This window comes from Carcharhinus amblyrhynchos, chromosome 1 (genome assembly GCF_965287045.1).
Source record: "Carcharhinus amblyrhynchos chromosome 1, sCarAmb.v2.hapA, whole genome shotgun sequence".
Classification (NCBI taxonomy): domain Eukaryota; kingdom Metazoa; phylum Chordata; class Chondrichthyes; order Carcharhiniformes; family Carcharhinidae; genus Carcharhinus; species Carcharhinus amblyrhynchos.
The window spans coordinates 42,989,395-43,013,080 of record NC_137324.1 but is presented as its reverse complement, the minus strand read 5'-3'; positions in this window follow the sequence as shown (position 1 = coordinate 43,013,080).

Sequence of the window (23,686 nt, the reverse complement as noted above, 5' to 3'; positions counted from 1 at the left end):
GTCACATGACACACGTCCCTCATTGGGAGAGAATGTTGCTACCGTGTAAAGTCATGTTGCAATGCTGTCTTAATTGGTTGATCTGAAACAGTCATCTGCAAAAGCGTAACTGGAGTCAAGCAAGGCTGTGTGAAAGGCCCCATACTATTTACAGTCTAGCTGATTGTTAACTGGCTCCCAAAGGTAATATTAAACATTATCTAGAGGGAAAAATGCTTTAATCTCAGTCACCTCCTTGCCAAAGCTAAACTGACCACCATAACTGATAGTTTGTGAGACTGAAGTGCTGTTGTGCCCCAATCTGCATAGACTTGGAATCCTCTCTTGCTCTATTCAATTCTGCAGCAAGAAAATCAACCTATCCTTGAACATTATCAAATTGAAACTCATATATCAACCTTTACTTGGTCAGCCAAATACACCAACTCTCATATATGTCAGAAGTGAAACTCTGAAGTATTTTGAGAACTTCGTGTTCTTTTACAGTGACTCCTCTCAAAAGGCCATCATTGAAAAGGAGATGCAACACAGGATTAACTGCACCAGCTCAGCCTTCCCCAAGCTATTGCAGTGAATGTCTGACAACAAGGACCATCACGCATCAATGAAAGCCCTAGTGTGCAGAGCAGTTGTCATCACCACGCTCTTGTGTATCAACAAACTGGAGAAATTCCATCAGCAATGCTTCTGTCACATCCTCCACGTTCAAGGGGCAAGCTGCAAAATGAATGTTATTAAAATTTCTTGAAGTCAAGTTGACAGCATTTGAACAAAACTCCTGCAAATGGACTGAACCTTGTGTCTGGATGGCTGAAAAGCATTTTGCTGCAACATACTGTTTTCTCCTCCTCAGGGCAGGACAAAGGAAACTCTTCACAGACACTCTGAAATCTCTCCTTCAAGTGTGGCAGCATTGCCATGAGTGGCTGGAAAGAACTTGCTATCAGTCATTCAGAATGGTGACAACTTGTCCATCAAGCTGCATCACACTTTGAATCATAACATTTTAATGATGAGACAGAGTTGCAGCGTATAAGAAAAGAAAGAAATCAAACCCTGCACTCTGGATCCCACTACCTTGTGGGAATCCTGCCCTATGTGTCCAAAGATCTGTGGCCTGAGAATTGTCCAGTCCCATCACATGAACAGGCCAATTCCATGGCAGAACACAGCAATCCTGCGGCAGTGAAGGCAGTACAATTGACCACAAAGAACAAAGAACATTACAGCACAGAAACAGGCCCTTCGGCCCTCCAAGCCTGCACCGATCATGCTGCCTGCCAGAACCAAAGCCCCCTTACCGTTCTGGGGACGACATCCATATATTCCCATCCGATTCATGTATTTGTCCAGATGTCCCTTAAAAGTCACTATCGTGTCCGCTTCCACTACCACTCGCGGCAGCAAGTTCCAGTATAAACTGGACCAGTAAAGGGAAAAATCATGACCATTCTTGTTAATGATTAGTATATTCTGTGTTCATACATGGGTGGAAAGTCGATGAAAGTGGACAGGTGGCACAATGGTTAGCACTGCTGCCTTACAGTGCCAGCGACCCAGTTCGATTCCAACCTTGGGTGACCCAGTGGAATTTGAATGTTCTCCCCATGTCTGTATGGGTTTCCTCCTGGTACTCGGGTTTCCTCCCACAGCCTGAAAGATATGCTGGTTGTGTTGATTGGTCATGCAGAATCACCCCTTATTGTCAGCGGCACTAGCAGAGTAAATACATGTGGTTATGGGACTGGGGCTAGGGTGGGTGATTGTCAGTGCAGGCTCGAATGGCCTCCTTCTGCAGTGTAGGGATTCTATGATTACAAGACTGTGATGGGCTAAGCTGTGATGCTTCCCATTGCTGCACTGGGGGCTCATTGTCTCAGCTTACACATCAAAATTGGCATTTGATAGAGATGCTGGCAAGCATCTGCTGTCTGAGAAGCTGTCTTAAGTCAGGTTTCAGAAGAAAATCAGATGGAAAACAAAGATCAATGACTTCTTTCGTGAAGTCTAATTACTAACAGTGCCAGCCAATATTCTATGAGTGAAATGAAAAGCAAAGTAGTTTTTTTACATCAGAGAAAATTGTTGAGTGTATTCAGGAGGAATTTCTCATTCAGTGTGCAGATAGCTCAACTAGAGAGAGGCAAAACTTAACCTCCTCTTGGGAAATAAGGAAAGGCGGGTGACAGGACTGTTAATGAGAGATCACTTTGGAACTAGTGACCATAATCCCTTTTAAGTTTTAAGATAGTTATGGAGAACAATATGTCTGGCCCAAGAGTTAAAATTCTAAGTAAGGGCAAGGCCAATTTTGATGGTATAAGACAGGAACTTTCAAAAGTTAATTGGGGGAGTCTATTGGCAGGCAAAGCGACAGCTGATAAGTGGAAGGCTTTCAAAAGTGCATCAGAGTGAACACATTCCTCTTCAAGTGAAGGGCAAGGCAAGGAGTAGGGAACGTTGGATGATTCAGGATATTGAGGCCCTAGTCAAGAAGAAGAAGGAGGCACATGACATGCATAGCCGGTTGTGATCAAGTGGATCCCTTGAAGAGTATAGAGGGTGTTGGAGTAGAATTAGGAGAGACATCAGGAGGGCAAAAAGGGGACATAAAGTTGCTTTGGCAGATATGGCACAGGAGAATCCAAAGTGCCTCTACAAACACATAAAGGGCAAAAGAGTAACTAGGGAGAGAGTAGGGCCTCTTAAGGATCAACAAGGCCATCAATGTGCGGATACACAAGAGATGGGTGAGAACCTAAATGAATATTTCTCATTAGTTTTTATAGTTGAGAAAGTTATGGATGTGAGGGAACTTGGGGAAATAGATAGTGATGTACAGTATTGAGGAGTGTACGTATTACAGAGAAGAGGTGTTGGAAGTCTTAGAGTACATCACGGTAAATAAATCCCTGAGGCCTGATGAAGTGTATCCCAGGACATTGTGGAAGCCTAGGGATGAAATTGCAGGTCCCTATAAAAGACATTCGAAATATCAACAGCCACGGCCGAGTTGCCTGAAGATTGGAGAATGGCAATGTTGTGCCTTGTTTAAGAAATGCTGCAGGGAAAATCCTGGGAATTACAGACTGGTGAGCCTCACACCTGTCATGGATAAGTTGTCAGAAGGTATTCTGAGAGACAGGATCTATAGGCATTTAGCGGGGACAAAACTGATTAGGGACAGTCAGCATGGCTTTGTGAGTGGAAAATCATGTCTCATTTACTTTATTGAGCCTTTTGAAGGAGTAACCAAGAAGTCCGATGAGGACAATGCTGTTGATGTTGTCTACATAGACTTTAGCAAGGCCTTTGACAATGTACCGCACGGTAGGTTGTTGCATAAGGTTAAATGTCACGGGATCCAGGGTGAGGTAGCCAAATGGATACAAAATTGGCTTGATGACAGAAAATAGAGGATGATTGCAGAGAGTTGTTTTTCAAACTGGAGCCCTGTGACCAGCAGCGTGCCTCAGGGATTGGTGCTGAGTCTATTGTTATTTGTCATTTATATTAACGATTTCAAAGAGAAGTTAACATGCATGGTTAGTATGTTTGCAGATGACACCAAGCTTGGTGACACTGGGCAGTGAAGAAGGTTATCTAGGATTGCAACAGGATCTCGATCAATTGGGCCAGTGGACTAACGTATGACATATGGAGTTTAATTTAGATAAATGCAAGGTAATGCATTTTGGTAGATTGAACCAGGGCAGGACTTACTCAGTTAATGGTAGGGCATTAGGGAGAGTTACAGAACAAAGAGATCTAGGGGTATGTGTTCATATGTCCTTGAAAGTGGAGTCACAAATGGATAAAGTGGTGAAGAAGGCATTCAGCATGCTTGATTTCATTGGTCAAAACATTGAATATAGGAGTTGGAACGTCTTGTTGAAGTTGTACAAGACATTGGTAAGGCCACACTTGAAATAGTGTATACAGTTCTGGTCAGCCTATTCCAGAAAGGGTATTATTAAACTCGGAAGACTGCAGAAAAGATTTACTAGAATGCGACCTGGACTTGATGGCTGGAGTTTTAAGGAGAGGCTGAGTAGACTGGGACATTTTTTCCACGGCTTACAGGTGATCTTATAGAAATCTGTGAAATAATGAGGGACATAGATCAGCTAGATAGTCAATTTTTTCCCAAAGGTAGGGGAGTCTGGAGGGTGCGGGTTTAACCTGATTGGGGAGAGAAAAAAGGATCAAGAAGGACATTTGTTTCATGCAGAGGGTGGTGAGTGTCTGGAATAAAATGCCAATAGTAGAGGTGGGTACAGTTTTGTCTTTTGAAAAGCATTTAGACAGTTACATGGGTAAGATAGGTGTAGAGGGATAAGAACATAAGAACATGTTAGGAGCAGGAGTAGGCCATCTGGCCCCTCGAGCCTGCTCCGCCATTTAATAAGATCATGGCTGATCTTTTCATGAACTCAGCTCCACATAGCCGCCTGCTCACCATAACCCTTAATTCATTTACCGGTCAAAAATTTACCTATCCTTGCCTTAAAAACATTCAATGAGGCAGCCTCAACCATTTCATTGGGTGGGGAATTCCACAGATTCGCAACCCTTTGTGTGAAGAAGTTCCTCCTCAACTCAATCCTATATCTGCTCTCCCTTATTTTGAAGCCATGCCCCCTAGTTCTAGTTTCATGCGCCAGTAGAAACAATTTCCCTGCTTCTATCTTATCTATTCCCTCCATAATCTTCTATGTTGCTATAAAATCTCCCCTCATTCTTCTGAATTCCAATGAGTATAGCCCCAGTCTACTCAGTTTCTCCTCATAAGCCAACCGTCTCAACTCTGGAATCAACCTAGTGAATCTCCTCTGCACCCCCCTCCCCCGCAGTGCCAGTATATCTTTTCTTAAGTAAGGAGACCAAAACTGTACACAGTACTCCATGTGTGGCCTCACCAGCACCCTACTCAGCTGCAACATAACCTCACTGTTTTTAAACTCCATCCCTCTAGCAATGAAGGACAAATTTCCATTTGCCTTTTTAATTATCTGCTGCACTTGCAAACCAAGTCCTTGTGATTCTGTACAAGGGCACCCAGGTCCACTTGCACAGCAGATGCTGCAATTTTTTACTATTTAAATAATAATCTATTTTGCTGTTATTACTACCAAAATGGATGACCTCACATTTACCAGCATTGTACTCCATTTGCCAGACCCTCGCGCACTCACGTACACTATCTGTATCTCTTTGCAGAGTTTCAGTGTCTCCTGCACACTTTGCTCTGCCACTCATCTTAGTGTCATCAGTGAATTTTGACTAACTACACTTGGTCCCCAACTCCAAATCATCTACATAAATCGTAAATCGATATGGGCCAAACATGGGTAATAGTGACTAGCATGGTGGTTGAAAAAAAGGGCAGCATGGACAAGTTGGGCCATAGGGCCTGTTTCCATGCTGTAAACTTCTGTGACTCTCTGAGATGACCTGTGTGAAGGGCTGAAGTGATGGGGGAGAACTGTCAGGGTTTAAGAATAAAAAACAAAGAAAAGCACAACACAGGAGCTGGCCCTTTGGCCCTCCAAGCCAGCGCTGATCATGATGCCCTATCTAAACCAAAAAGAAATCTTCTGCGCTTACTTGGACCATATCCTTCTATTCCGTCCCTATTCATGTATCCATCCAGATGCCTCTTAAATGTTGATAATGTGCTTGCTTCGACCACATCCTCTGGCAATGCGTTCCAGGCACCCAACACCTACTGCGTGCAAAACGTCCCCCGCACATCTCCCTTCAACATTCCCCCTCTCACTTTGAATCTGTGCCCCGGTGTAATTGACTCTTCCAACCTAGGAAAAAGCCTCTGACTATCCACTCTGTCTATGCCTCTCAGAATTTTGTAGACCTCAAGCAGGTCCTCTCTCAGCCTCATTCTTTCCAGTGAAAAACAATCCTAGTTTATTCAACCTCTCCTCATAGCCAACACTCTCGATACCAGGCAGCATCTTGGTGAACCTTCTTTGCACTCTCTCTAAAGCTTCCATGTCGTTCTGGTAATGTGGTGACCAGAACTGCACACAATACTCCAAATGCAGCCTAATCAAGATTTTACATAGTTGCAATGTGATTTTCCAACTGCTGCACTCAATGCCCCAACTGATGAAGACAAGCATACCATATGCCTTCTTAATCACCTCCGCCTGTGTTGCCACTTGTAGGGAACGGTAGACCTGTATGCTCAGATCCCTATGTTAATGTTCCTTAGGTAATTTACAGTTCCTAACCACTTACAGTATAATTCTCACCTAAATTTGATCCTCCAAAATGCATCACTTCACATTTGTTCATCTGCTATTTCTGTGCCCAAGTCTCCAATCTAGCTATGTCCTGTTGTATCTTCTGACAATCCCTGATACTGTCAGCAATTCCACCAATCTTTGTGGCATCCACAAACTTATTAATCAGACCATCCATATTTTCCTGTGGATCATTTATATATACTACAAACAACAGAGGTCCCAGCACTGATCCCTGCCAAACACCATTAGCTACAGATTTCCATTCCACTGCTACCTTCTGTCTTCTATAACCAAACTAGTTCTGTACCCAGTTAGCCAGCCCATCCCAAATCCCATGTGATTTTAATTTTTGTACCACGCAGCCATATCGGACCTCATTGAAAGCCTTACTAAAGTCCATAGCAACTACATCCACACCCTTCTCTCATCAATTATCTTCATCACGTCTTCAAAAAATTCAACCAAGTTGGTGTGATATGACCTTCACCGTACAAAACAATGCTGCCTGTCACTAACAAGTCCATTTTCTTTCAAATGTGCATATATCCAGTCCCTCAGTATATTCTCCAAAAGCTTCCCCACCACTGACGTCAGGCTTACTGGTCTATAATTTCCTGGATTATTCCGGCTTCCTTTCTTAAAAAAGGGGAACAACATTGGCTATTCTCCAGTCCTCCGGAACCTTAGCTGTCGTCAAAGAGGATGTGAACGTACACGTTAAGGCCCCAGATATTTCTTCCCTTGCCTCCCACAGTAACCTAGGATGGATCCCAACTGGCCCTGAGGACATGTCTACCTTTTGTGCAACTTAAGATACTCAATGCTTCCTCCTTTGATATATTGACATTCCCTAGAGCGTTCACACACCTATCCCTGAACTCAATGTCCATCAAGTCCTTCTCCTTGGTGAATACTGATACAAAGTACTCATAAAGGATTTCCCACTTCCTGTGACTCCATGCATAACTTCTCTTCCTTGTCCTTGAGTGGGCCTACTTTTCCCCTTGCTACTCACTTGCTCCAAATATATGCATACGGTTAAATCTCAAATCTAAAATATAGATTTAACCTATAGGCATAAAAAGTCTTGGGATTCTCCTTGACCCTGTTGGCTAAGGACATTTCATGACCCCTTTTAGCCCTCTTAATTCCACGTTTAAGTTCAGTAAGTAGTCTGACAACACCAGGTTAACGTCAAACAGGCACTCACCTGATAAAGGAGCTGGGCTCCAAAAGCTTGTGCTACCAAATATACCTGTTGGACTTTAACCTGGTGTTGGCAGACTGCTTACTGTGCCTACCCCAGTCCAACACTGGCAAATCCACATCATGTTTAAGTTCAAAATTGAATTTATAAGTGTTACAACCAGCTTATATTAACACTACAATGAAGCTACTGTGAAAGTCCTACTCGTCATTTTCCGGTGCCTCTTCGGCATAATGTGAAGGTTATAATTCTTCACATTATAATCTGCCAGGTACACTGAGGGAGAATTTACGATGGCCAATGCATCTGAGCAGCATGTCTTTCAGGCTGTTGGAGGAAACCGGAGCACCCGGAAGAAACCCACGCAGACACAGGGAGAACATGCAAACTCCACACAGATAGTGTCCCAAGCCAGGAATCGAAGCTGTGTCTTTGGCACTATGAGGCAGCAGTGCTAAGTGCTATGCCACACGCTGCCCCAGTTTATATGTTTGTTTGGTGGCCCTCAATTGTTTTTGGGGTTGTGAGTATTTGTGTTATTATCAGTGATTGTAAACATTCAACTTTGTTAATGGAGTTGCTTGAAGTTTCAATATAAATATTCCATTAATCATGGGAACTCCTGTCATTGTCATAAACCTTCTGCAGCCATCTCAAGAGAAAGGGTTAGAGCATCACAAGCAATCCAACACAGGAAATAGTTGTAGAGCACATCATAATTTTTCATTACTTTAATGTATTTTTGAATATTCTATCTAAGCCAGACGCAAATATCACATAAGGATACATCTGTTTCTAATGAACGTTAATATTTTTCTTAAGTGAACAGAACCAAGCCATATCCATTTCAGTTCACACACAGACAATGAGAGATGAGAGAGCAGTAAAAATGCATCTGGCCTCAGTCAGGATGACTTTCTCATGTTCAGTCATGCTCACCATTTTTCAAATGAAGAACGAAGTATGCAGCAAATACTCTCAACCTCTGTCCAATGATCACTTGTATCATCTCTTCACAGTATAATCTTTCTAGTTCTATTTTTATGCAGAGTAGATTAATGCAAAACCTTCACTGAAACCCATGCAGGCCAAAAAAAGCTTGTAATTATTTCATTTCAGCATTTTGTGAGAATTGGAAGTTCACCATGCCATAACACTTGTATCGAATAGGTGAAGTTCTTTGTCCTCTGTTTGTGATTTTGTCCTTATTCACTCTTGGCACATAGGCATCACTGGCTGGCCAGAATTTATTGCCATCCCTAGCTGCCCTTGAGAAAGTGGTGATGAACTGCCTTCTTGAATCGTTGCAGTGCACATGCTGTTAAGGAGTAAATTCCAGGATTTTGACCCAACAACTGCAAAGGAATGACAATATATTTCCAGATCAGGATAGTGAATGGCTTGGAGGGGAACTTGCAAGTGACGGTGTGCCCATGTATCTGCTGCCGTTGTCCTTTTAGATGGAAGTGGTCATGGGTTTGGAAGATGCTGTCTAAGGATTTTTGGTGAATTGCTGCAGTGCATCTTGTGGATAGTACACACTGCTGCTACTGAGCATTGATGGTGGAGGAATTGAATGTTTGTAGATGTAGTGCCAATCGAGTGGGCTGCTTTGTCCTGGATGGTGTCAAGATTCTTGAGTGTTTTTGGAGTTGCACCCATCCAGGCAAATGGGGAGTATTCCATCACACTCCTGATTTATGCCTTGTAGATGGTGGTCAAAAGGAACTCGTGCATAAGTTCAAACTGGTGAGTCACAGCTTTGGAGAACCATTAAGTTGATGAATGGGGCAGGCCACTGCCTCTGACAGCAGATAGAGAACAAAGAAGTGGTGGCAGAACAGACAAACTACTAACCTAGACGAACCACCTGGAAAGCACATTGGGGGGTGGGGGCGGGGTGGGGGCGGGGGGGTGGGGGGGGGGGTGGCATGATTGAGACATATAAAATTTTGTAGGGCATGGAGAGAGCAGCCAGGAAGAAACTTTTCTCCCTTGGTGGAGGGACCAATGACTAGGAGGCATAGATTTAAAGTCAGGAGATTTAGAGATGATCTGAGGAAAAGTTTTTTTCGCCCAAATGGTGATTGGTGTCGCACTGGGTGGTGGGAGTCTGGATTGCGTGGAAAGGGTGCTGGAGGCTGAGACCCTTATAACATTTAAGAAGTATTTAGATGTGCACTTGTGATGCAAAGGCATATAAAGCTATGGAAAAGTGCTGGCAAATGGGATCAAAATTGTTAGGTGGTTTGATCAGCGCAGACAGGATGGGCTGAAGGGCTTTTTGTTGTGTTTGATACCTCTATGATTCTATGACTCTATGACTACGACTACCTCGTAGTGGATATCAGACAAGAAGAGACTTAGGCAACATGAGAGGAGTCAAGAGAGGTGGCGGTAAGGTAGTGCCAGATGTCATCAGCAAATGTGTGAAAACTAATACTGTTCTTTAGTATGATGTCAAGGAGCAGCATGCGAGTAGAAATTAGGAAGGGTGCAAGAATGAATCCTTGAGGGGACAGCAGAGCTGAGGTGTGGGACCAGGAAGAGAAGCCCACTGTCAATGACATTCTAGCTGCATGGGCAGAAATCTGGCTGTGTAGACTTACTGGAAAGATGGGCATGCATTTGGGAAGCATAGACAGATACTTGGACTTTAGAGGTGAAAATAAATTTGGAGATGGGACAGAGATTTGCAAGTACAATGGGTCATGGGTGGGCTTTTTGAGGAGACGGATGTTAATGTCAGTTTTAAAGTAGAGAGGAACAACACATGATTTACAGTGTCAGCTGACACTGGAGCCAGTCATGAATGGGTGATCAGAAATTTGATGAGAATAGATTTAAGGGATCAGGAGCTGAGATGAGAGAGGGCATAAGGAGAAACAGAATATATATTAGAGAAAGATATAAGTTCAGGTTTTAGGAGGGAGAACTTTAGAGAAGGTTTGGCCCAATGAGATAGAGGAAAGGAGGGGCATGGAAGAGGCAACTAATCAAATGATCCAATCTTAGTGGCAGGAAGTTGACAAGACTCTGTCATTGGAGGTGAGGGTGGGCAATTGAAACCACGAGAAAGAACATTGGAGCTCAGGACACTTAAATGACATTGGCATCTAACACATTTAGGAAGCCCAGTTCTTTGTTGCAATCTTCCCATTATTCAGAGTCATTTACATCTTCACAATGGCATTTAAAATTTCAGTGAAATCTCCCATTTATGCCATTGTTATTCTTGAGGCAAACGTTAATAAAATGTGACATACTTGAATTAAGTGACAGTAATCATAAGCTTTTGAACAGAAGTTGTTCTTCTCCTCTACAGCAACTAAAAAAAAGTCTTAACCGCTATGTCACTTAATTTAATGTAAGCAATTTATTGTGAATAAAAGACACGTATTTCCTTTCTATCTATCACCCCCCTCCCCCAGTTGCTCACCCTAACAGTTTGCCTACCATTACGCTTTATGCCTCATTAAAAGATTTTTGAAGTGACATCTGGCTGGGCAAGCGGCATGCCATTAATCTGATTGCTGGCACTCGCACCCTTTGAAGCATTTCCAAGGGAACTTTATTCCTTTTTCATAAAGCCATTTCATTTAGTCTTGACTTCACAGGATTTTCCACAACTATAGACACATCCAAGGTTTGATGTTTGCATTAGAATAATGGAAATGGGTTCTGATGTCTGAATTAAAATAGGACAGAAGATCATATGCTCAGGAGGCAAAGGGTGGGAGGGGGGTATGCTGGTGAGGGGAGCAGTATTATTACTTGAATGTAATTTATGCTGTACTCGGTCCTGCAACTTTCACAACAACCTGAAGGTCAGGAAAAGAACTTGGATGTGAATATCAGGGTAGAGAAGGACAATAGTTCTTTATTGGGAGGTGGAATTGGAATTCTTTTTTCAGGATCATGTCTTGTGTTAAACAATTCACACAAATATTATGAAAGCAACATTTTTGAATTAGAGTTGAAACAGAATAAGCACGTAGCTTAGCTGGTTGCTTTTTTCCTTTTAGCTTCAATTTAAGTAACTGCTACTTCGAGCAGAATTTGCTCTAAGTGTAACAATGCTTGGCAAATTTGTCGAATTTTTCAAGGTCTAATGCGGTATAAAATGTGCACAGTGACAATAATGTTTAATTAATGCGATGGTACATCAATGGATTCTGGTGTTAAAATATTCTGAACCTTACGGTCTTTGGAATATCTCTTTGATTTCTTACACACCCCCGCCCCCAGTTCAGCGGCTATATTTGCATTCTCATCTCTGCTCAATGGGGCAAGAAGGGCATGCACATCGCCACAGATGTCATCGCTGTCTTTAGTCAAAACACCAGGAGGCAGCCATATGCAGTCCAGGAAACATTAACAAATGAAAATATAACCCGAGTATCACCAAGACGTCGAGGCCATTCTGGAAAATGGGCTCCAGGGCCCAGAATAAGTAACAAAAGAAAAGCATTTGACTTTGGAGTCTTTCCACTGCTTAATATCAGTCATGCTGTAAATTACAAAATGACATTGCACGTCATCAGCCGGAGTCAAGTGAGCACACTGGCCTTCTGTGCACTTTCTTTCTTAAAGGGGACATGTGGATTTGAATCCGAACAGACTGTGCTGCGGAACAATGTTGATTTGACTTGGAAGTCGGAACTGGCAATTCCTGCCTGACTCGCACACAAAACTGGAAAGCTGCCAATGGAAGCAGATTTACATGATGCAATACAAGGTGTATTTGGAATGAAAACAACTCTGACTGAAGCCCAAATTCAGTTTTCCACTGTCGCGCGATTGTGCTATTGCCTGTTGGTTCATTGTCACAGGTAGTCGGCCTGTGATGATCATGACAATGACTGCAAATTAATAAATATCGGAAAATGCTCAGCACAGTGGCAATAATGCTGTACAGTGCAACATCGAAATCTGGCATTTGCACCAATGTAAGCATCATGTGGTCTGAAAATAAAGTGGAGGGGAATGGAATAGATGGCTCTGGGTAATAATTTATCAGCATGATCAATAATTTTTGGTGATCAATAAATTAAATCCTGTTGTATAATTGCATGAGAATCTGGGATTTTTTTTGCAGACCACATGTTGCAGATCTATCACTTTTGTCATGCAGAATGAGGGCTGGCCCTAAGGAATTATGCCTCCTCTCATTAGAAGACAGAACATACGATCGTTCAATTCTGATTTTCAAGGTTACAAAGTGAATTAACAAAGCCAGTTTGGACTATTTGTTCATAGTGTTAGAAAACCTTGAATGTCAGTGGACACAAACCACAAATCGAAATTTGGTTGCAAGAAAACTTTGAGTGGGAATATTGAAACAGAGAAAATTGGGGCAGGAACAGGGCATTCAGCCCTTCGAGCCTGCTCTACCATTCATTGTGATCGTGGCTGACCATCCAACTCAGTAACCAATTCCTGCATTACCCCATATCCTTTAATCCCTATAGCCCCAAGAGATATATCTAACTCCTCTTGAAAACATACGATTGTTTTGGCCTCAACTGCTTTATGTGTTAGAGAATTCCTATGCTTATCACTCTTTGGAGAAGAAACTTCTCCTCATCTCAATGTTCAGTGGTTTACCTCATATCCTTAGACTGTGACCCCTGATTCAGAACCTCCTCTACCTTCAGGAACATCCTTCCTTAACTACTCTGTCTGGTCCTGTCAGAACTTTGTAGTTTTCTATGAGATCACTCATTCTTCTAAGCTTCAGTGAATATAATGCGGACCGACTCAACCTCTCCTAATACATCAGTTCGGCTTCCCAGGAATCAGTCCGGTAAAGCCTCGCTGTTCTCCCTCTATAATAAGAACATCCTTCCTCAGATAAAGAGACAAAACTGCACACAATATTCCAGGTGTGGTCTCACCAAGGCCCTCTATAATTGCAACGCGACATCTCTACTCCTTCACTCAAACTCTCTCACTATGAAGGCCAAGATACCATTTGCCTTCTTTACTGCTGCACCTGAACGCTTACTTTCAGCAACTGACGTACAAGAACACCCAGGTCTCAAAGAATAAAGAACAAAGGAAATTACAGCACAGGAACAGGGCCTTTGACCATTCAAATCTGCACCATCCATGTGCCCGACTGAACTAAAACCCTCTACACTTCTGGGGACCATATTTCTCTATTTCCGTCCTATTCATGTATTTGTCCAGATGCCCCTTAAAGCTCACCATCGTATCTGCTTCCACTACTTCTCCTGGCAGCGAGTTCCAGGCACCCACCACCCTCTGTGTAAAAAACTTGCCTCGCACATCTCCTTTAAACCTTGCCCCTCGCACCTTCAACCTATGCCCCATAGTAATTGACTCTTCCACCCTGGGAGAAAGGTTCTGACTATCCACTCTGTTCATGCTCCTCATAATCTTGTAGACTTCTATCACATCACTCCTCAACCTCCGTCGTTCAAGTGAGAACAAATCAAGTTTCTCCAACGTCTCCCCATAGCTAATGCCCTCTGTAGTAGGGAATGAGTTAATGAACTGAGTTAATGAGTTAATGTGTCATGTACTAACATACTGTACATATATATATTATACAGCTTGTGAGCATAGATTGTTACACAAGTCCCATTAATTTTAACTTGTTTTGTCAGACTGTATGTTAGCTAAGGGCTAATCACACACGTCAATTGCAGCCTTAAGATAACCATGAAGAAATGCCGAGGCAGCCATGTTCCCATGATGGAGGACAACCCACAACCTGGGAACCTGCTGAGAATGAGAAGTTGCGTACGTGACGGGGGGTGTGGTGATAAATATGTGCTCTAAACTTGTGTTCGGGGAGATGCCTGGGGAACCGTTGTTAGGTGCCAGGTGTATCTCCCAAAAGCTTTTGCATAAACTTGCTGTACTTTGACTCACAATTAGTCTCAGAGGTATCTTTACCTACAACACCCTCCATACCACGCAACATCCTGGTAAATCTTTTATGTACCTGCTCCAAAACATCTTTCTGATAGTGTGGTGATCAGAATTGAACCCGATATCCCAAGTGTGGCCTAATTAAGCTTCTATAAAACTGCAATTGCACATTGCATGTTCCCCTCTCTCTCTAATTATAGCCACTCAGAAAATAGTCTGCCTTCTTGTTTATGCTACCAAAGTAGATAATCTCATGTGAATCCACATTATGATACATCTGCCATGCATTTTCCCACTCATTCAATTTGTCCAAATCATACTGAAGCATCTGTGCATCATCCTCACGGCTTATCCTCCCAACCAGCTTTGTGTCTCCTGCAAATCTGGAGACATTATATTTAGTTCCCTGGCGATTTATCAGCCTACAATCTCATCAATTTCCCCAACACCATTTCACTACTAATACTTGTTTCCTTCATTTGATCCCTCTCACTAAACCTGTGTTCCCCAACATTTCTGGTATGTTATTTGTGTCCTTTGTGAAGACAGAGCAAAAGTATGTATTTAGTTGGTCAGCATTTCTTTATTCCCCATTATAAATTCTCCTGTTTCTGATTAGGCAAGGGGATTAAGGGTTATGGGGAGAAGGCGGGAAAGTGGAACTGAGCCACTTCAGATCAGCCATGATCTTATTGAATGGCGGGGCAGGCTCGAAGGGCTAGATGGCCTACTCCTGCTCCTATTTCTTATGTTCTTATGATTATAAGGGATCTTGTAAATCTTTCAACACATGCCAATAGTAGGCAGTAAGACCATGTGAGTCTTCCAGTCAACCATGTGATGGAAAGGAATTGAAACCTCTGTCATCACTATCCATAGCTCCAGGCTACAACATGCATGTAAAAACTGTATGCTGTCACAGCAATTTGGAATCTTTGGGCTGGGGTGTGGGTGTTGGAGGCAGTTAGCTCGGTTGGCTGCATGGGCCATTTCTCAGATTGGTGCCAACAGCATGAGATTTGATCCTCATTCCAGCTGAACTAGATTTGGATCTTGCCTCCTTGCCCTACCTGTGGTGGAAGCCATGATACTGTGGGCCAGACCTGACTTCGGGCAAAGGACTCAAGGGAAAGGTATAGCAAAGAGAATGAAAGCAATGATCAGAAATAGGGAAAATGAGATAGATGGTCTGTGTGTATAGCAATTTGACAAGCACAACACATTGCTGAGATTTAGAATTCAGTGGTAATTTTATGAATAAATATTCTTCTTGCTCTTGTAGTGAGCCATTTTTTTTTGTCAGAGTGGACTGGGCAAACCCAAATCCACTCATTGTTTGCTCCAAAAACCAAATGCAAAAATCCAATTGAATCCAATTCAAGATCCCCACAAACGAGACAAGCAAGATCCAAGCTGACAAGATGAGGCATTGCACCCCATCTTGGGCTTGATCTGATGCTTGACCTTAGCCAAAAGGCCAATTGCCAAAAGGTCCCAGGCTAAATCCCTGTGGTGAATTAGTTGATTTCAAGTGAAGGAGCAACAGGTTTGTTACAATTGTTCAATTAAATTAGCCGAAACTTGCTAACCATGTAGAAAGTCAGATGATATAGGGAACCTTCCGAATGTAAATTTGAGGTGTCTTAGCAAATAAATAAAAACAAAGTTGGAATACCACTTTGTTATTGTGTTTTCATTATCACTCCAAACCCTTCAAATATGTTGTCCAATAAAGTATCTGGAAAAAGAGAAAGACAGGAGGTTGTTTATGGAGACAATCTGTCTCACTATCTAATTGTTATGTGTGTTTTGAGCAAGATCGTTAAGGCATGGTACTTTGGCAGGTTCTTCCAAAACACAAAGGACTGATCATGGAGTAAAACACAAATGTTACTAAAATGAGAATTTCCAAGTTAGCAAGGGAAACAGAGAGCTCAAAACGATTTGACAGATGTCTTTGTGTGATCGGGTTTACCTTCATTCGGAATGTTAAAAACAACATTTGTCTTCAGCAGAAGAGGGTTGACAAGTACAGATGAAATTTTGATTCTTTTGGGAGATGTAAATAAAAGCTTCTTTTCCAAAAACACTGAGATCATGAGACTGGGATAGTTTTCCTCAGTTCAATCAACTGCACCTCATGTAACACCAATGAACTTCTAGCTCAACCAGAAAATCTATTCCCGCAAAAACATTTAATTCCACAGAGGCAAGTTAAGGATAAACCTTCAATTTTCCCATGCAAGTTTGATGTTGCAATGCAATCCTGTTTGAGTGGAGTTGAACTGTGAATTCTTGTCTTTCTGGTCCATCCTCTTACAGAATGGGGAGATGTTTCCAGATTCAGAGAACCTGGTTCAGCCAAGTGTTCACTTGGAAATTAAACTCAGGACCACTTACACAACTTTGGTGATATAAAGGGCAAAGTTTCTCATCCAAGCTCTAAAATAGCAAGCTCACCTCAGAGTGTGGTTAATGCTCACTAAAAGCATGCTGAGCTAATCGCATCAGTTATCCAGAGACTGAGTCTGGTTGCAAGATCTAACTATTAACAGAAGTAGAGTGTCGTTGGTGGTGATGATGGTTGTTTGGAGGAATGAAGCAGTTGTAGCTGGGGGTGTGAGGGATGGGGATGGCTGTATTGAGCAGGGATTATGGTTCCATATGTTCAATATTTCTGGGAAGAGAAAAGTAAAGTTAAAGTTAATTTATTAGTCAAGCAGGCTTGCATTCACACTCCGATAAAGGTACTGTGAAAATCCTCTAGCTGCCACACTCTGGTGCCTGTTCAGGTACACTGAGCGAGAAGTTAGCATGGCCAATCCACCTAACCTGCACATCTTTGGACAGTGGGATGAAACCGGAGCAACTGGAGGAAACCCATGCAGACACGGGGACAATGTGCAAACTCCACACAGACAGTGACCCAAGCAAGCCGGGAATCAAACCTGGGTCCCCTGGCTCTGTGAGGCAGTGCTAACCACTGTCACCGGAAGATGAAACATTGATTATACCAGGTTAATTCACAGTGTTTTTTTTTCTCTTGAAGGTTCTTATAGATGTGCATCAAAAGAAGGTTATTCCCTGGCATTGCAGAACCCACTTCCTTCAACATGAACATGCCAGCAACTTGACAAGAAATGGTTATTGGTGTAAATATGGTTTCTCAACATCCAGAGAATCCGAAGGCTGATAAGGGAATAGATTGATAGACTCTGGAGACCTGCCAGGAGGAATTGTTTCTTCACTTACATGGGATATGAACAGGCTAGCATTTGTTGCTCATCCCTAATCGCCCTTGCTCAGCCATTTCAGAGGACAGTTAGGAATCAACTACATTGCTGTCAGCCTGGAGTCACATGGTAGCCAGACCAGGTAAGGATGGCAGATTTCCTTCCTTAAAGTAAATGAATGAAATCTAGGCAACATTGAACTATGTCAAACAGAAGGACAAGGAATGCGAGACATTGTTAATTTTGTCTTGCTTTGCTGTTCTGCGACTGAGAACATAAGAAATAGGAGCAGGAGTAGGCCATCTAGCCCTTCGAGCCTGCCCCGCCATTCAATAAGATCATGGCTGATCTGTCGTGGCTCAGTTCCACATTCCCGCCCTCTCCCCATAACCCTTAACCCCCTCTCTTATCAAAAACCCATCAACCCGCATCTTAAAAATATTTAGCGAGGCAGCCTCCACCACTTCAACAGGCAGAGAATTCCAGAGATTCACCACCCTTTGAGTGAAGAAGTTCCTCCTCAACTCCGTTCTAAACCGCCCCCCTTTTATCTTGAGGCTGTGCCCCCTAGTCCTACTGTCTTTTTTGAGCGGGAAGAATCTCTCCACCTCTATCCTATCCATCCCATTCATCATCTTATACGTCTCAATGAGATCTCCCCTCATTCTTCTAAACTCTAACGAGTACAAGCCTAATTTATTCAGCCTCTCCTCATAGCTCAATCCCCTCAACTCCGGTATCAGCCTAGTAAACCTCCTCTGCACTCCCTCCAAGGCCAAAATATCTTTGCGCAGGTGCGGCGCCCAAAACTGCACACAGTACTCCAGCTGCGGCCTCACCAATGCCCTATACAGCCGCAGCAAGACCTCCCTACTTTTATATTCAATCCCCCTCGCTATGAAGGCCAGCATCCCATTCGCCTTCCTGACCACCTGCTGCACCTGCAAGCTGGGTTTTTGCGACTCATGCACAAGGACCCTGAGGTCCCTCTGCACCGTCGCCTGCTGCAGTTTTTCGCCCCGTAAGTAATAGTCCTTCCTACCATTCTTCCTACCAAAGTGGACCACCTCGCACTTGCCAACATTAAATTCCATTTGCCATTTCCTGGCCCATTCGCCCAGCCTATCTAGATCCTTCTGCAGACTCTCCACACCCTCCGCACAATTTGCCGTTCCCCCAATCTTGGTGTCATCTCATAACATTTAGAATTCTACAGGATGCTGTACTACAGATTAAACTTTGCAGACAGTATTAGCAAGCTATATTGATATCATGGCACTTCATAATGGAAAGGGTTTGAGGGGAAGTGAAGTTTGAGGACCTGCCCTCTTCTTGTTTATCTCCCCTCTTGTTCAATCAGTGCCTCCTCCTACGCACTCTGTTATTCATTGTTGTTAAAGCAACCCACCGTAAATCTTTATGGCTGTTTTCTTTCCAGACATCACACTAATATACCATCTTCTGATTCTATAGGCATTCCTGATAAACAGACCACAGGCTCAAGTGGTACGCAGAAAGCTCATGGCTCTCAGCACCACTCACCCCACCTCAGCAAATATTGACACAGAACAGCAGTCCTGGGAATTTACTTAGTCCCTTGAGGTGGAAACACATAGTGAAACAGAGTGCCTGAGAGAACAGAAGCAGATAGAGGAGTTAGAGCAAGACGCGGAGCATGTTAAGTAAAAGATCAGCTCAGAGTATTGAGATCTGGACGCATGCCGGGATCAGCTTTTAGTAACAGGATGCCACATGAACACCACTTATTTCTGATGTGTTGGAGTTTAGAAGAGTCCCTGAAGAAATACTGTGCCATATCTTGGAATAGGTAATCCTGAAATCGATATCCATTGGCTGGATTTCATACCTTCTCATGGGCAATGGGCTTGCAACCATGCATGGGTACTATGCCCACTGCCTACCTGCACAGCCCTGCCCCCATCATAAGTATGCCAATGGCTCGCTCACACTGGACCAACAAAGTGAGCCACCTAAGCGCTTTGTACCGGCACTGCTGAGATTCAGTCAGTGTGGGAGAGGCCCACACCAAGCATTCAAACGTATAACTCTCATTGCGTGGGCTGGTGATGGGCAAGAGGACGGTGTTTCCTTAACAGAACCCATTGGCCCATCAGAGAACTCTCACAGATCATTTCCCCACCCATTGTCCGTCTTAGCCTTTGGCACGTTGGCACTCAACGGCAGTACTGACACCAGGTAACTGCCAGCTATTTGATTGGCCTGCAGCTCTCAGTGTCAAGTTTCGCAGGGTGGATTGGAACTCCCAATTTAAACCAATTAATGGCCCTTCCAGTGTCAAATCCCTTGGGAGGGGTGAGGTGAGAGCCACCAGAAAGGGGCAGAATTGCCTCTCCCATTGACCTTTTTCCCTGGGATGGAAGGGTGAAAAAGGTGATTTGGGATCCCCACACCCTGTTAACTTCAGCTGTGAAACTGCATTGTTTTATCATGATTTTAGTTCACCCAGCTCAGTTAACTCAAACATTCTCTGGTGAGGAGCAAAGTTTAACTGCTTCCTAAATCAAACGTAGAATTCATATTTTCATCCTCCTGGACAAAAAAAAAGTCTCTTGTGACTGGAAGGAAAATTGGAAGCATTCCTGTCGGCTAAAATGCTTGAAATTATTGACAGATTTCTTAGAATTGTTCAGTCAACAATGAATGTGAGGGGAGCCAGGCAAATTCATTTCCTCTGATTGAAAAAGTCAAGAAAATAGATACATACGCCTTAAAGGACTGTAAATCTCACGACGGAAATGAACATCAGATACAATGCATTAGTCTATTAGGAATTGTGTGGCCCTCAGATGACCCTCAGTAGACCAACAGATTTGTAAACAAATGCAAAATAGATAAGTTAGGCAGAAAAATCCCCTCAAATAACTCAATGGGGAGTGCTGCAGATTTGAAGTGTGCTTTGCAACTTGCTCCTCTTTCTCGCTTCAGAATCCATCAGCTTTTGCGTCTGTCTCGGGTATCAGTAACAACGATGCAGAAATGTTTTTAAAACTGAAGCCTGCCTTTGATAATCGGAATGTCGAAAACATTCCTCAAGAGTGAACTGCGTTGCAGACTGCATAAGAAAAATAAAAACGCGTTGTTGGGCGCAAAATTGTTGCGAGAGATGAAGAATGGAATAGTATGGAAAACGGCCAGATTAATGGATTTAGGCTGTTGGAAACTGTAACTATAACACTGGAAGAAAAGGCTATGAGTGTGTTATACTGTAACGTTTCACAATTCAGAAATAGCTTCTGAAATGGCTAATTGGTGAAGAAGTGATTTGTCAGCAGTTGTGAGTTAGGACATCTGGTGCCACAAATCTCAGCACCCTCAGGCAACAGAAGAATGTATTTCACAAGATAATGGTGGGAAACATTGAGCAACGATTGGAAGATCAATGCTAAGTGATGTTTTGAAGTTAAAAAGTGTCTAGTAGTTGAGCAAAATGACAAAGCTTCAAAGCGAAAGCACAAACTGAAATGGAGGAAAATGGAGGCAGCGTGATTCATGTAGTTCAAGAATGTCAGGGCCGATAATTTGCCCATCAACAATGAAATGTTCCACACAGAAAGGCAGGAGTTTTTTTTTAAGGAGTTGTACGTTGATAAGTTTGGTTGCTAGATTTTAAAAACCACTATTAAGTGTTACAAATCTGTAAGTATTGTATGTATACTATTGGCACCCAATAATAACAGCTACTCATATAAATAACCTGAGTACCTTTCTTTTATCTAGGAGTTGAATCTTACTGCCCTGCATTTACTAGTTTACTAGTGTGGTAGTGGGATTCAGCTTCCTCGACTGATACAAGCTGGAGGGGGTGGGTGGAGTGGGGGGGTGATCTTACTGAAAAAGCTCTAAGTGCTGAATGAAAACGGGGGAATTTCAGAGCTGGTTTTTTTTTGGCGAGGCCACAAGTGAAATCTTATGGTGGTTAGTGCAGAAAATGATGCACAATCTGACTTCTACCGGTGGAGGGAGTGGACACAGTCTATTCTTACTGGAAAGCCGCTTGCTCACAATAAAGGGTGCTATTGCACATGCACAGCTCTCTCTGTTCTGTCCAACTGTCAGTCACCCCCTCCCCTGGATATCACCTGTCACTTCCCCCGCCCCACAATGGTTGGCCTTCCCAGCTGATCAACCCCCTCTCCCCCATTCTCCCCCATCCCCAGCTGATCACACTCCCACCTCCCTCTGGCCTGGTCAATTGCGACCTACATGCCTCCCCCACCTCTTCGCAAGGCCGATTACCCCCATCTCTCCCAGCCTAGTCAATCACCAATTGCAGAGTGTACATCTCCCCTACCTGCTCATCTGCCTCCCCTTAGGTGCCACCCCAGTCATGGCCCCACCCCTTCCCTCACACCCTGCTCCTTCAGGGCCCCACCTGTTAACACTGCCTGGTGTCCCATGGGTAGTGCCAGAGTGGCAGGCTGGCATTGCCCAAAGGGCATTGCCTGCATCTGCCCCATCTGCCCAGGGGTGTCAATGGCCTCCTGTCCTACCAGCGAGGCCACCATATCAAGTTCTTCTTGATGGGAATCGTACATGATCCTTGCCAGTGAGGACCTTCACCGGCAAGGCCGTGAAGGCAAGTGAGCCTGGACGATTCTGTCCTGTGTTCACTAATTGTATTTAAATATCAAAGTCAACCTGCAAGGGCACAAGGCTGATCAAACCAGAAATCTCGGGCCAGTAAGATTGAGTGAACCCAATTTTTCACCTCTCACGTTATCTTACCGGCTCACCCCGTCCATTGGCTGGATTGGAGAGTGGGTAAGATTGCCCCTAGGCTGTTTGCATCAGCTGACTCCAAAGGAAGTCAAATGTCATTGAATTTTCCACATTTACTTAAATGTTTTCTTTCAATCTCTCTGCAGCTAAACAATGTTGGCCGAGACAAAACCAAAAGAGAAAATGCTGGAAGATCTCAGCAGGTCTGGCAGCATCTGTCAGGAGAGAAAAGAGCTGATGTTTCAAGTGCAGAAGACTCTTCATCAAAGCTAAAAGACATAGAACGTGGGAGATACTTACACTGTAGGGTGAAGGAATAAAAAATGAGTCATAGCCACAAAAACAAGGGAAGGGTGAAGAGGTGCAAATGGCAGTCCAAAGAGACAATAAAGGGTGTGACTGACCAAACGGCAGAGAAGCTGAAATCAGAGGGTAAACTGCAAAAGATGCGAGGGGGGGGGTGTGGGGGGAGATGGGTGGGAGAGAGGTAAAATTGAGAAAAAGGGGAAAAAGGGAAGCAAAGGGGGAGAAAATGTAAGAAAGGGGAGATAGTTTTGGGGGCAAGTGTGGAGGGGGAAAGAAAAATAAAGAAAGACAATAAATAGAAGGGAGAGAACAGTTAAAAATTAAATAAAATGAAAACAAAGCGATTGAGGTGGGGCAGAGCTAACCATCTGAAATTGTTGAATTTAATGTTGAAACAGGAAGGCTGTAACGTGCCTAGCCAAGAGATGAAACGCTGTTCCTCCAGTTTGCATTGAGCTTCACTGGAACATTGCAGCAGGCCAAGGACAGACAATTGGGCATGGGAGCAGGTTTGTGTGTTAAAATGGCAAGCAATGTCCTGAAAATCTCAGGCCTGCTGAGATTCCCCAGCATTTTCTCTTTTGTTCAAGACAAAGCTTGCTTAGAAGAGTAAGCTGCTTTATTCCACGCAGGCAAAACACATAGAACAATCATACTTATTAGAGTCATTTAATACGATCAGTCTGATTTTTGTCAGCATTTTATTGCAGAAATAAAGAACACACAAGTGCTAATCCACTCTGATGAATCATCCAAATCTACTTAATGGAAAAACCTCTCTGTACTTTTTCCAACTGTTAAGGAGGATAGTTGCAGCTTGATCAGTTTCAATGTATTAGTGTCCAAATTTTTTTTCCAAAAATTCTCATACAACCAAGACCCAAAAAGTACCAGGGCACAAGGTGTCTCTCAGAATAATCGCATGTAGCTGATGAATTGTGCATTGTTTTAGTTCATAAAGGAAACACATTTGTCTCACACATTGCAGTTCATTGCTGAGTGATACACAGTTC